This window comes from Episyrphus balteatus, chromosome 1 (genome assembly GCF_945859705.1).
Source record: "Episyrphus balteatus chromosome 1, idEpiBalt1.1, whole genome shotgun sequence".
Classification (NCBI taxonomy): domain Eukaryota; kingdom Metazoa; phylum Arthropoda; class Insecta; order Diptera; family Syrphidae; genus Episyrphus; species Episyrphus balteatus.
Genome location: NC_079134.1, coordinates 56,692,499 through 56,707,649, shown reverse-complemented (window position 1 = coordinate 56,707,649; position 15,151 = coordinate 56,692,499).

The window sequence follows — 15,151 nt, the reverse complement described above, 5'->3', positions numbered from 1 at the left end:
GCGGAATAGACCCCCCCCTCCCGTACTATTTTTTTCTTTTCTCGACCTAACCTACACGCTATAGCTTTTTGGTGCATTACTCCTGAATCACCCTGTATAATACCATCGTCTTTTTTTGCTAATTTTGAAAACCCCCATTTCGCGCTGTGACCTTGAAAATCGCGACTTGCGGACATGAGATTTTTCTAGACTTTTGATTTGAGGTATGTTATAGAATGCCATTCATTACGAGGTTAAACCCTTATTTGACTTGAATATCAAGAAAGATGGTGAATAGACGCTCTGCATTTCCATTTCTCAAGGGCCGACAATGCTGGCGGCTTTTACGAGTAAAGTTACACTCATACCTGATATATCCCTAGAGCTGGCAATCAATTTCAAACGTCCAGAAAACATTGCAATAACAATTCAGTTTTTGAATTCTGTATGCTTTATGGCAGGCATGTCATGCGGCTCACAACGAATAACTTTGCGGCCCAGTCCACATTTTTATTAATTTTCAGTTTAAGATTTAGATTTTATGTTCACAGCTTTCGACACACATGCACCTCCTTTTTTTCCTAATCAACAAATAAATATGGGACAAAACCAAAAAAAATAACAAATTTTATAAGATCTCGTGGGTTAAATCAGGGTAAGTTATGTGATTTCTTAAAGGGAACTAGGAAGCGAATATTCTGAGTTAAAATAGCAACGATTCAAGGGCTTGGGAATTTTTTAGTTTTAATGATAAAAATCTTTAAACCAGCATGTCTTGCTATCTAAAATGGTTGCAGAGTTTCTAATCCATGATGTAGCAAAAAATGTATCTGAGTTAAACTCAAAACTGCGAGGAAAATTCATAATATAACAAATATGTGAACAAATGCAACATTCAAATGCAAACGTGCATTCAAATGCAACCTAGCTCTTTTGGAACATCAGAAGATAAACTAGGATTTGACGTATCAAAAATACTACGCAAAAAATGTATACTATAAAATTGAATATTTCTTGAAAGACAAGTTCGCTTGATTTTTTTCGATTTGTTCCATAAACATAGAGTTAATGCCGAATCATGTGAAAATGGAGGAAAGCGATTTCTAATTTGCCTCCAAAGTAAGTTCCAAATTCGATGAAAAGCCCGATTTTATAAGTATTTTTGTGCACTTGAAAACTGCCATGTAAAATCGTTTGCCAACTTCCGTCATTAAGAGGAATGAGTTACCTATAAAATCCTGAATAACTAACTTTGGTCTGGGAAAAAAATGGTAAATGAAAAAAAAATAGTTTCACCATTTTTGCTGTTCTTTTTTACAAAATTATTTTGCATATAAAAATTGTAGCTTAACATGTTCTGCGGTCCACAAAAATTATTATCTCGCTGTTTTTGCCCCTTGTAACCATTGAGTTTGACATGCCTGCTTTATGGAATCAAAAAAAAAAAAAAATTGTTGGCACAATAGATTAGAAAAACCATGGCCTATAAAAATATAAATGGAGCCACATGTAAAAAACATTCGCTCAAAGAACGATCTTTCGAGTCCATTTTTCGGGAGGAGGGCAACAATTCTTGAATCCAAAGCTATGGTATCACAAAATTATATCTATTATTTTTACAAATAGTTATGGAGGGTATGTGTAAATTCCTCTACAAGTCGTGGTAAGAGACGTAATAACAAAAAAATTGTTACATATTTTATTGAAATGTAGATACAAAAATCTATACGCAAACTGTCTGTTTTTTTTTTTTTTGAACTGAATATGATTACCCTCCCGTTAGGCGACTGGTAGTTCATCCGTTGTTAGCCCAGATTATTGAGGAAATTCCACATTCCATTTTTGATTGTGACATTTTTTGATTTAACTTTAATTTCTTTTCTTGTTGGGTCTTCTTAAGCTTTATAATATTTCTTCAATGTTGATTTCATTAATTTAAAGTTTTTTGTCTATTTGGTTTTGTTTAATTTGGTGAAATGTCAAAATAAAATATTTCAAAACTAAAAATATTGTCAAAATGACAGTTAGACCAGATTTATACGAATTATTTCTTAGGACCGCGTTGTGAACTTAGATCAGGTCCTATAAATGTGAAGAAATGCTCAGGGGGGTCATTCCGTAATTTTGAAAACGATAATCGAATCGATGATAATCGTTTTACAGTTTGAGAATCTTTAAAGCTATTTTAAGTCAAAACTGATTCAATATTTCCTAAATAGTTTATATAAATAAAATCTTCGTATCCTTAGAAGTCGTATTAGTCTAGGTGATTTAGTAGTTGCCTCTTACTCGGGTTTTCTCAATAATCGTCAATAAATAAACGATAGCTAAATAGGTCTCGTTTTTGGAGAATTTATTCGTTTTTAGATGCTATATTTGATTTTTTAAAAGTGTTTATTAATTTATTCCAATCACCGATTAATTTGCAAACTCCACAAACAAAAAAATATTAATGATTAATTTCTACAAATAACCATAATGTAAGAGGAAATTATTTTAATATTTTTATCGAAAAACTATTCGTTTTTTAATACAAGATATAGGCGGAATGTATGTTGAACGGCGGCCGTTGTTTAAATTAATAGATTCTAATACTAAAACGAACGCTTCTTAGAATAGGCGAAAGTTTTGAAAAAATCTGTGAGAATTATTATCAAAATGGTCATATACACTTACATATGCGTTTGAGGAGACAAAGGATTTGATTTGTCTCTAAGTAGCCTTCTTAATCGTATCGTACCTATATAATTTTTGAAAATTTTCATTTTCCAAAATTAATGCGTTTAAAAGTCGAAAAATTTTGCTTTAGCTGGATCAGTATGAATTTTTTTAATGACCCAAAAGTCAAAACTTACATGTTTTTAAATCGGGCTTTAGGTCAACCTAAAGTCCGATTTAAAAACATATAAATATCAACAAAAGGTCATCACCATCAACATGTCAAAACTTACATACATTGAATACAATTTTGGAAAATGCGTAAAGTGTTTTGTTCCACATATTAAAATTATTTACTCTAACATTATGGTTATTCTTAGATATTAATCATTAATATTTTTTTTGTTAGTGGAGTTTGCAAATTAATCGGTGATTGGAAATAATTAATAAACACTTTAAAAAAATTAAATATTGCATCCAAAAACGAATAAATTCTCCAAAAACGAGACCTATTTAGCTATCGTTTATTCATTGACGATTATTGAGAAAATAAAAAAAAAAAAAAAACAATTTCAATTCCTGGAATCAAACCTCGGACACCCGAGCAAGAGGCAACTACTAAATCACCTAGACTAACACGACTTCTGAGGATACGAAAAATTTTATTTATATAAACTATTTAGGAAATATTGAATCAGAATTGACTTAAAATAGCTTTAAAGATTCTCAAACTGTAAAACGATTATCATCGATTCGATTATCGTTTTCAAAATTACGGAATGACCCCCCAGGTACTAACTTTTTGTTAGGACCGAGTACTAGTGCTAGGACCTGGTCTAGCTAGACCGAGTACTAGGCTGTCTTTGGACTCATGTGAAGAAATTGGCCGAACGGCCGATTTCTTCAAAGAGTCCTAGCGCTAATAACGGTCCTAGTCCCTAAGTTAGTACTCAAATCGGTATCAACTCATTTCTTCACTCAAGTACTAAGTCCTAGAACTGTCAATTTAGGACCGAGTACAAGTTAGGACTCGGTACTAGCTAGCTCCTCAAAATCAGCTAGGACCTGGTTATTATACCAATCGTTAGTACTCAAATTGGTACCAATTGATTTCTTCACACAAGTACTAAGCCCTAGTTCTGTCAAATTGGTACCGAGTATTAGTTAAGACTCGGTATTTGTTAGGACCTCAAAATCGGTAGTCTAGCGGTTAGTACTTGAATCAAATAAATGGATTTCATATTTTTCAAGTGATATTGCAGTTTAATAAAGTAGAAAAAACGTAAAAAAAGAATCATTTTCATTTTTTTGTTCAAATTTAGTGGACTTTGTGAATTTTAATTCCATTTGAAAATTTAAATGATCTGTTGTCCATATTACAGATTTTTTTTAATTACTTAGGTATAGGTGTTGTATCGATTGATAAGTGCGTTTTTAGTAATAATAATTAATATTTATTTTAACTATATGCCTGTAAGACCTAAGGTCTTTTAAATGCATATTCCATCCTAGAAGGAATACAAAGATAGGAAAGAATTTCTGTTGGTACAGTGAATTGAGAATACGATGATTATTATCTCATATAATCCCACGGGTGGGTGGCGTCCAAGTGGGGCTCGAACCCACACCTCCCATGTTAGCAGTCAAACACTACATCCACTGCATCATTTTCACCCGCATTTGGATTTCGAAAGTTTTGTTTTTTAACTTACCAAAAAACACGAGAATTGGACTTTTGGACAAAGCCCGCAGAAAATTTTGGGTGTATTTTTAAATTGTGCTTATGATATGTTCAAGCCTTGTAGTAGAGGCGAATTGCAAGACACTCGCTTCTGGCAACGAGGCTGTACAACCAATGAAAAGACATTACCTAAGCTAATTTGGAGGATCGCATCACAAATTAAAATATCTGTGGGAAGTTCCGTACCATAAACTTCGGAGATTTTAACTCCGATGGGGGTCAATTATGCAATAAAAACATACATAATAATACCAAATCACTAAATACTGCGTTTAAAAAGCTTTTTCTTTTATTGACACAATGAACATATATCTATACAAAATATTTTTTATTCGTTAAATTATTATGGTTTATAATGGTCCTTCTGCCTTTTTGGCAGGCTTTCGTGGCTTCATTCATATTATTGAATGATTCCTCGCCATTTCTGGCTGATTGATTCTGCATTCTTATTATTCTTGTCTTCATTCTTCACTTTTCTTCATAAATGTAAGAATTTTTATTGCTTGTAGCGTGTAGCGTGTCTACACGCCAGTTTTTACCTAGCGTGTAAACACACTACATCCCTGCCTAAGTATTTTGTTCGAAATGTACATAAAATGCATACCATTTTCCTTTTTAACTGTACGTTAAGTTTGACATGCCACCATAGCATTTCCTTATTATTCTTTCTATTCTTGATAACATCGTGGCTTTGGCAAGTTGCCTTTACTTGTGCGCTTAAATCTAAAACTTATAACTAGAAACTAAAACTTTAAACTAACTTAAGAACTAATTAATATTTTTATAAAGATTATTTTATATTTATAATTAATTATTTCGCGTACTGTGCCTACCACAGGGCACAAATTGGTGACCCCGACAGGAAAAATTCTTTTTAATAAAATCGGCACATTGTGCGTGCATATACATATGTGCTAAAGCAAAAAAGTGCATTTTGCCTATCAAGTGGCAAAACATTACAACACCACCCACAGCAGTCAATATCAATCAGCCACCACCAGACATACAAAGTCCCAGTCACATTGTCCACATCAAGGGCATTAAATTTATATGTGTATCTGCGAGACAATCGCCAAGAATTGTCGCATATAGTACATAACATATAACTATATGTATATACCTACATCAAGAACTTAGCGCAATCACCTCATCACTCGTTCAAATTAAAAAAAAAATCGTCATCATCGCCAGCTTCTGCACTTTGTTGAATTTGACATATTTGTGGTATAACAAATTCTCAATATCCACACGCCACTCAAGATCGAGCAACAACAACACAACAGCAATCACCTCAGCAACCACCAAAATCCGGCCGATGATTGTCTATGGATGCCCGGTGTGGTTCAACGTTGCTCCATCTCAAATGGAAAAGTTTCGGGTGTTTGAGAGGCAGTGTCTTAGACGCTGCCTTGGTCTGCACAGAACACCCGAATCTGATGACACGCATTACTATTCCAATGAGGTTTTATTCAATAGGGCCAACATAAATAGAATTGATAACTTTATGCTGAAGCTTGTTCGTGGCCACGTTTCAAGAGCGATGGCCTCCTCAAACAGCTACATTTTTGGGGCTTACTACCCTAACGACGAATACTTCAAGAGTGTGTGTTTAAGCGGCTATATTTCGCCTGAGGCATTCCTCTATTTAGATAGTCGGGGGCTTGTACAGGATAGATTGGCAGTTCCGCTAATCTACCACGTCGGGCGAAGAACCGTGGACAGGCGACTGCTGTATGACAGGGACATCCTCGCATTAGGCGGAGAAGGGCGTCTTCGGTTCAGTAGGACTGTGTCCGATCGGGACCGAAGAGATAGGGTAAAACAGGAGAACCAGTTTTGGTGGCTTAGTAATTTGTAGTTTGAATTGATATGATAAAGTGGTCTTTGTTTTTATGCCTTGGCCGGCTTACATAGTTTTAGGTGTTTAGTTTTAAGAAGGGACAGTCGAGTATTGAAATATTAGTATAAAAATAGTTATAAGGCCGATTGGCATTAGTATTAAGAAAATTGAATTATAACTTAGAGTGCCTGTGTAGGGCCAGTAAGTTAGTTGTAAGTAATTGATAAGTAGGCTAGTTTTTATGAATTTTTGTCTAGCTTTAAGATAGTTTTAAGTTGATGAAAAATAAAATGAATTGAAAATTGAAAAAAAAAAATTGACCATCGATAGCCTAGTGGAAGTGTCACACACCCGACACGCCATAGGTTCCCGGTTCAAATCTCCACCGCGGCATACATTTTTTAAATTTAAATTCCACAATTACCCATAGCGCAGCGGCGCACTGTTGTCCAAAATGACTTATCTCGTTGCAAAAATCATAACTTTTGAACGGATTGAGTTAGCGGTACAATTTTTTTTTTTATTTGAAGGAAATTTCTAGGGCTGTTATACCAATGAATTTCAATAAAATTATTTCACAGGGTGTTTCGGAATCATCGGCCAAAAACAGATTTTCTTAAAAAACGGAATTTACAGAAAAAACAATTGAAGTTAAACTTTAAAAATTGTCTTTAATTTTGGAAATTTTGGTAAAAACAAAATGATGACCCCCTAAGTGTTTATAGGGTGTTCTAAAATAAAATTCATCACAACAGTGGATGCTAAAATTTGGCAAAGAATTTTTTTTTTTGCTTTAATCGGTTAATAATAATGGTTTATACATTTTTAAGTGACATATTTTATGTGAAACAGTAAAGGGAAAAAATAAACGGACCAAAAAATTTAAAAAAAAATCAAGTATAATTGAAAACATATGTATAGGTATAAATGTATAAAATAAAAATATATACATAAAATATCTTAAACAATAATTATAAATTTTCAGTAAAAAGTTCACTGCCATCATCATCACTTTTAATAATGTGGGATCTGGCGTGTCTTAAAGATGAAACAAGTGGATCTGATGATATGGATAGCATATTAAATAAATCTTCATTTTGTCGTTTCCTTGAAACCTTGCAAGTATTAGAGTATCGATATCGCTTGTAATCTTTATTCCTTGCTTCCTGTGCTTCCTCTGAAAGTTCCCCTATTGGTAGAACTTGATGGCTAATTAGTTCTCCACCGTGGTCCAGAATCTTGTGAAGTGTTGGGGTCAAGATTTTGTGACTATATTTGGATTTTAAAAGATCCGAAGTGCTTTTTGTATACTCGTTAAATTTATCTATATTTATAGATTCCATAGATGATAGTGCATTCAAAATCACTTGCAGTTTCTTCAAAAGTTCTTCGTCTACACGGGTTATAGCTGATGTAACTCCTGGATTTTCGAAAAATCTTCTTGAAGTGTTTCCATCATTTGTATTACCGAATCCTTGTTTTGGGGTATCAATAATTAACCCAAGCTGCTCCCTAAATTCCTTTTGTATCTCCAGTTTTCTTCTTTTTTCGGCTTCCTTCTTGTCGGTGGCCTCGTTTTCTTGGTTAAGTCCATATGCTAGTTTAAGTACAAAGTCCATGCATCTTATTCTAGCGTGTAAAGGCGAAATTCCAAACTCGTAGTTTCTTTCATCTGCTTCAGCTAAATCGTCTGCTTCTTTTTGAAAATTTTTTTGGGTTCTTTTGCAGATTGGACATGATAGTGTAGATTTCGTGCTTGTTAGTTCATTCAAAACTTTTCCATCTATCATAGTCAGAAAGAATTCATGTCGAACCATCACATTTTTTTCTTCATTAAGTGTGATTACAGTTACAGTGGAACTAGTGATGCCATAAACATGTTCGCGTCAGATACTACATCACCATCTTCTGAAACTATTCTTTGTTTGTATGCACTTTGCCCAGAAGATCCATCGCATCCCCATTTACTTAACAAATTTAATTGTGTTGGTAGTATTTGTAGTTCCCTGTTGTCTAGGCTGTTTATTATCCTCTTTGCTGTATGGTCCACCAAATCTTGAAGATTCACTTCAACAGAAGTTTCTGTTATTATAAGGTTTGATGGAGTGGCCTCTATCTTAGCTTCCATTAACACATTATAACTTGGAAATACGTCAACGTTATGGCTTCGCAATGATTTTCTCATCAATTTGTATTTTTCCTTAGAAAGTCCCATATCCAAGAACAAGGCAAGTGCAGTCGGACCATCATATTTTATTGGATCCCTTTGAGGTGTAGGAATACTCGCTTTAATCCGCTGCACTCTTAAAGGGCTAGCACTCAGAACTGCTTTTGTGATGTCCGCTTTTGCCTTATTACTATCCTTGTTATATTTCATACTTAGAGCTATTGACACATTTTCCGTCGAAATATTGCTCGTAGTTTCGAGTAGTTTCCTCCTTTTGGTGTATTCCGAACATGCCTGTAAGGATTTCGAAGGCCTTCCTCTTGATGTACTTGGCACGGGACTGTCTTCAATTTCATCCTCTTGTATAGTAAATGTTCTGTTCAAAAATTCTTCATTTTTAGTGAGAAATCTTTCATTGTGTCTACTACTTTGTATCCATTTTTGCTTAAATATCGCATATAACTTTTGAAGTTTCTTTTTAGTTTCTTCATTAACACTAATTTCTGAGTATTGATTCTGAAACAATTGCACAAATTCTTCAGAATTCGAAGCATTGTGAAAATGTTCCAAAAAGACTTTGTTTAAAATATTCATATTCAAATTTAATTAACACGATCCGGTCTTTAGTCAAACGTTTTGAAAACTAATGAAGTTTATCCATAGTCAGAGTTAATATAACAGTAAAACATGCACATGCACAAGGATTATTTTACAGGTAAAATTTAATCTACCCAAAATACATTACTTATTAGCTCTTTTATTGGGTTAGTGAGAGAACTTACTATTTCTCTCTACCTGTTTTATTGGACCATAAAATAAGGATCTATAATTAAACATATCCTTCAACCCTTAATATAATTAGTAGGTAATAAAAAAATTAATCTCTTACTTTTGGGAAGAACCTAGCTTAAGATTTATAATAGGTAATCCTTTTGGCTTAGTAATAGCAGGAATCTACTTAAATAGGAAAATGAAAGTAGCAGATTATAAAAATTGGTAGATATGGTAAAAAATTTTGCAAAAACTATATAAATTTATATTCGTAATAAAATCCAAAATAATTTTTTTTTTCTTAGCCTTTTAAATTAAAAATTAAAATTTCATCCGTTTTCTGGTTTTTACAAGTATCATACAATGTGTGGCTTTTTCGACAACCTTATGAATGACTTTTTTATTCATTATTACTATCATTATAAAAATAAAGTAAGAAAACGTTATGTTTACGACGCATTCTTCGAAAAAAACTGACATCAAAGTCAAAAATTATCACGGACAAGAACAACGGACATCAATCAAAAAATAATATCTGACCAATAACAAAAGATAAAAGAAAATTGTAAACGCAGTTACAATGAATAATATTTCTTCTAAAAATTAAAACCTTAAAATCGTTGTTGGCATTACTATTAACAGAGAACTAAGCGTTTACGTGGGTCAAGGTATGCCAAAGTAAGCGTTTTTTCAAGCCTTTTTTTTTCAAAGTACAAAATCTCGGCAGTGCGCAAGCATGCGCAGCTAAATATTTTTATTTTGGATCAACAATTGGTTGGTACACATACCCTATTCGGCTTAATGGATGGAACCGAATGGATTTTTAACGGTACCTGCCATAAAACCGTTTTTTTTTTTCAAATCCGATATTCTCCGAAACGGCTTATTCGATTTCAACGAAACTTTTTGTGAAGAAGCACTTATATAACTCAAATATAAGCCAAAAATAAAATTTAAAAAAAAATAAATTTTGGATTTTTAAAAAAAGTTTGAAATTTTTTTTTGAAAAATTAAATTTTCGAAAACGGGACATTGTATTTTTTTGAAATTTTGTTTTTAAATGTGGATTAGTGATTTCTACAAAATGGCATACCAATTTTAATTTTAACTTTTTTTTTAAAGAAAATCTGTTTTTGGCCGATGATTCCGAAACACCCTGTGAAATAATTTTATTGAAATTCATTGGTATAACAGCCCTAGAAATTTCCTTCAAATAAAAAAAAAAATTGTACCGCTAACTCAATCCGTTCAAAAGTTATGATTTTTGCAACGAGATAAGTCATTTTGGACAACAGTGCGGCGCCAAGGCGGCCACCTCAAACAAAACACAAACCCATTAAATAACACCGCCGTGACTTCAAACGAATTCAAGGGCATACATCCCATCCAAAATTTTCACACGCCGTGGTCCACCAATACCTACTCTAGGTGAATATCGATTTAGGAATTAAGTTCGCAAACACTTGTTAACTCTTGATAAAGAGTTTTCTGCCCCTAAAGAAGTTTTTCATTGCAATAAATGCCATCTATTACTCTTTTTCCTAATTATAAAAAGTTGCCATTTTTCATGGAATGCCCCTTTTATCAGTTTTTAGGGATATTTTATTATGGCATCCACCCAAGTGATCTGCTTCAACTGATTTTTCGCTTTTTTACTTTTTGACGATATCATACTCACTTGACGTTGCAATTTAAAACATCCCAAAGTGATAACATTTTGTTTTATTTCGGCTTGAAAATGTTCTAACTCAGTAACGAATTTTATGAATATAGTGCGTTTTTTTCGTTATTCAATTAAGGGCTTATTCCAAGGAATAAAAGTTTTTTTTTATATTGACATTTATTCTTCTGATAGTCTAAGTCAGCTATTACATGAAGCCTCAAGAGGCGCGCCTCTTTTCAAAACTAATGAGTGCAAAAGAGAAAGAAGATCAAACAAAAAATTATCCGACCGGAGAGTCGTGTGCCAAAATTCTGAGACTCTTTTTTGACGTTTCTTTTTCCACTCTTTCTTTTTTCAACATTCCCTTTCATTCTTTTTGCTTCTTGGTGGAATACAACAACAATAATACTTAAATCAAAAGAGAAATGTCAAATTTGAGTCTTTGACTCAAGAGGCATCGTGTAATAGTACGCGCCTCACAGAATGATTATCAAAAGAAAATTCGAAAAAAGAGTCAAGCCTCTTGAGGCTTCATGTAATAGCTGACTAACTGACGATTGAAAAAACAGGGCTAAATAATTTATACAATTCATAAAGCTAACAACTTTGTTTCTCACTGGAAATAATTTGACGCTTAAAACCGTTGCCTCAACACCGAGAATCGAAATCCTTGAACAATCCGGTTAGTTTTGCACAAACGAAAATCTGACTTTCCTTTACTTTTCAATTTTTAATGTATTAAAGAATATTATTTTGTGTTCAAATTCCTTAACTGATATATTAACGATCTAGAAAAAATATTTAAACAATATTTTGCTCCAGTTTTGTGTTATAAAATTTCAATTGATGAAAATGACAAAAAAATCCGGAATGTTTTTAGCAGCACTGTAGGTGACTGATCTACTTTTATTTTCCTCATACAAACATGTCTCACCATATTAATCATAACACAAGTCTACAAGATTTTTGGTGCCGAGACTAAGATATACTTTTCTATGGGTTTTTGATGTGCTGAACTCGAATCTTAAATCAGAAATATCCTATCAGCTCCCGTTTTTTAAATATTACCGTTAGAAGATGCAAAAAACGGTTTTTGACTACTTTTGAGGCTATGCTTTTAGGTATGTGAAGACATTTTTTTAAAGAAATTTTTCTGTAAGAACTATTTTCCTTCTTTCAAGCTCTTTTTAAATCTTTTCGATATTTTTTTTAATGTTCGAGATATCTTCTATTGTTTGGCTTATTGTAATATTACGTTTTAATCCCCTTTTTGATAAATTAAGCCAAACTCACTTCATTTGAAGATATCTCCGGTAGTAAAAATAGATACTGAAAAGATTTAAACATTTCTTAGGTTAGGTAGCAGTGGTTGTCAGGCAAGTTACCCGACACACTTAGACCCTTATGGATCCATTGTCATACCACAAATGATTAGCAAGTTGGAGCTCACTAGCCGAATCACTCGGAGCGACTTTTGACGTCCGTTTTCACTAGATCGCTAGTGTATTCATAGAAGAATTCTCCTAGATGGAGTTTTCTTTACTAGAGAGAGCAGGGCAGGTGCACAGAAGATGTTGAACAGTTTCATCTTCTTCTTCATCCAAGCAACTTCTGCAGAAATTGTTAGAGAAAACGCCCATTCTTTTTGCGTGTGTAAGAACACCTATGGTGGAGCTAATATGCATTCTGTTTAAATTCAACAAACCCTTTGAACGTTTCAAGTCTATACAAGGCCATATTTGTTTAGTAGCTAGGCAAGTATTACTCTGAGTTCATCTGAGGTTGGTTTTCTTTAAAGCGTCCTGCTTTAGCATAAGTTTGCATGTAGCGATAGGTGTTCCTATATTGTTCCTTTCTGGTTGTAGAGGAGTGATTGTTTCTTGTTTGGCAAGTTCGTCTGCCCTGCAATTGCCTGGAATGTCTCTATGTCCCGGCACCCATACGAGGTGATTGTTAAACTGCTCAGACATCTCCCTTAAAGATGTCTGACAGTCGAGGACCGTGATTGAATTTGTAGTGACAGAGGCAAGAGATTTAATAGCTGCTTGGCTGTCCGAGAAGATCCGAATATCCGTGTTGGATATTACGTTTCCTCTGAGCCAAGAGAGAACCTCCTTAATCTCCAGAATTTCTGCTTGGAACACTCTACATTGGTCTGGTAGGCGGAAGAAAAGACTGAGATTCAGTTTTTCCGAGAATATACCACTTCCTACTCCTTCGTTGGTTTTTGAACCATCAGTATAGAAGTGTAAAGAGTCATTGTCCAGAGTGCTAAGGTCCTCCCATACAGTTCTGGAGGGAATAGAGTTCTGGAAATTATTATCGAACATCAATTGAGGTGTGGTATGGTCTAAACGATCCGGAATGAATCCGAAGTTGTTTAGAATGTTAGTGCGGCCAATATGATTACTGATCCACTGAAGGGTTGCTTTTGGACGAGTAGCTGAGCTTGCTGCTACTTAATTGCTGAAAATGTCTAGGGGTGTGAGATTTAGTAGTATGTCGAGGTCATCAGAAGGGGTTGACCTTAGCGCACCGCTTATGCACATACTAGCTGACCTTTGGACTTTGATAAGCTCGTTTAAGTTTATCGCTTTGTCCAGTGCAGTCCACCAAACTACCATCCCGTATGTAAGTATTGGTCTTATGACCGATATGTATAGCCAATGTGCAATGTTAGGAGAAAAGCCCCATTTGCCACCAATGGCTTTGTTGCATGAAAAGAGTGCCACATTGGCTTTCTTAACCCTTTCTTCAATATTGAGCTTCCAGGTTAGTTTTTTTTATCAAAAATGAGTCTAATAAATAAATAAATAAATAAATAAATAAATAAATAAATAAATAAATAAATAAATAAAGATATTTAGCTTGATCGGATAGAGTAAGTGTTACATCTTTAATTGTAGGGAGTTTGAAGTCTGGAATCTTGTATTTCCTCGTGAAGAGGACAAGTTCCGTTTTGTGGGAATTAATATCCAATCCACATCCTCTAGCCCAGTGAATTAGCTTGTTTAAAGCTGTTTGTAGCAGTTCTGCAAGTGTCTGTGGGTGTTTGCCCGAAACGGCAATTGCCACGTCATCCGCGTAAGCTATAACCTTAAAACCTTATCCTTCTAGGTCTAGCAGCAGTTCATAGACTACCAAGTTCCATAGGAGAGGTGATAAGACCCCTCCCTGAAGGGTTTCTCTGTTGGCTGCTCTGCGAGTTTTGAAGTTCCCATTTCTGAACTAATATTCCTGCTGCTAAGCATGATGCCTATCATGTTCTTAATCGGGTCTTCTATTTTGAGATTGTCTAGAGCATTGATGATTGGTGAGTTCTTGACATTATTAAACGCACCCTCTTTGTCTAAAAAAGCGACAAGAGTGTACTCTTTGTAGTGTAGGGAATATTCAATGGTGCTAACCAAAGAATGGAGAGCTGTTTCCACCGATTTCCCCTTAGTGTAAGTATGTTGTGCCTTAGAGATCAGACATGGTTCTATTTCCTGTCTTAGATGGATATCTGTTGTAATGAATTACCGAACTACTTTTAAGATAAAAGTCTGAACACACTACCTACTACTGCAAAGGTAGAAATGTGAACTGACCTTTGATAATTAAGAAACTACCTACCCTCTGAACACATCCCAAAATATCCCACTAGACTGGAAGTATGAAGCACCCCTCCCCTTCAAGCAAACAAGTCCGACCTCGGTCCGAATCCGCTACGCCTCAGGCGGATTGCATATGTATTTGTGTGGTGAAAATCTCCACTCCAAGAAAATGGAGCTGAAGTCGTATCCAAGTCGGAGTTGCGTTTTTTTTTTGTGCCCTTGTCTTTCCTACGTTCCTTTTTCCTCTTCACTCTTTTTCACCACGCTTCTCCTTCAACTTTGTGTTCATACACAAAAAGTTGCAAGTGTGTGAGTGCAACTCCGTTTTTCTCTGTGGGAGGTCGGAGTGTCTTTTCTGAACTCCGTTTTCTTGCTTGAAGGGTCCTGGAAAGGAAGTTTCGAGAAGCAAAGACGAGAACCTTCGAAGACATTCTCGAATCTCGAAATTCTCGACATTCTCGACATTCTCGAATCTCGAAATTCCGGTATAAAAGGGCGGCGTAGACACCGACCGGAGACAGTTTAATCTTGAAAGTGAAAGAGTACAGTACAAAGTGAAATAAAGTGTTGCGAATTGTAAGTAGTAAATAAAGTGATTTAAAAGTGTGTTTGTTTGATCGAATAATGAAAGTAAATTGAGTTGAAATAAAGTGTGTTCTTATTTGAACGGAAATATAAGTGGAAATTAAATAAGTTTTATTGTGAACCCGGAATAAAACATTACATTGGTGTCAGA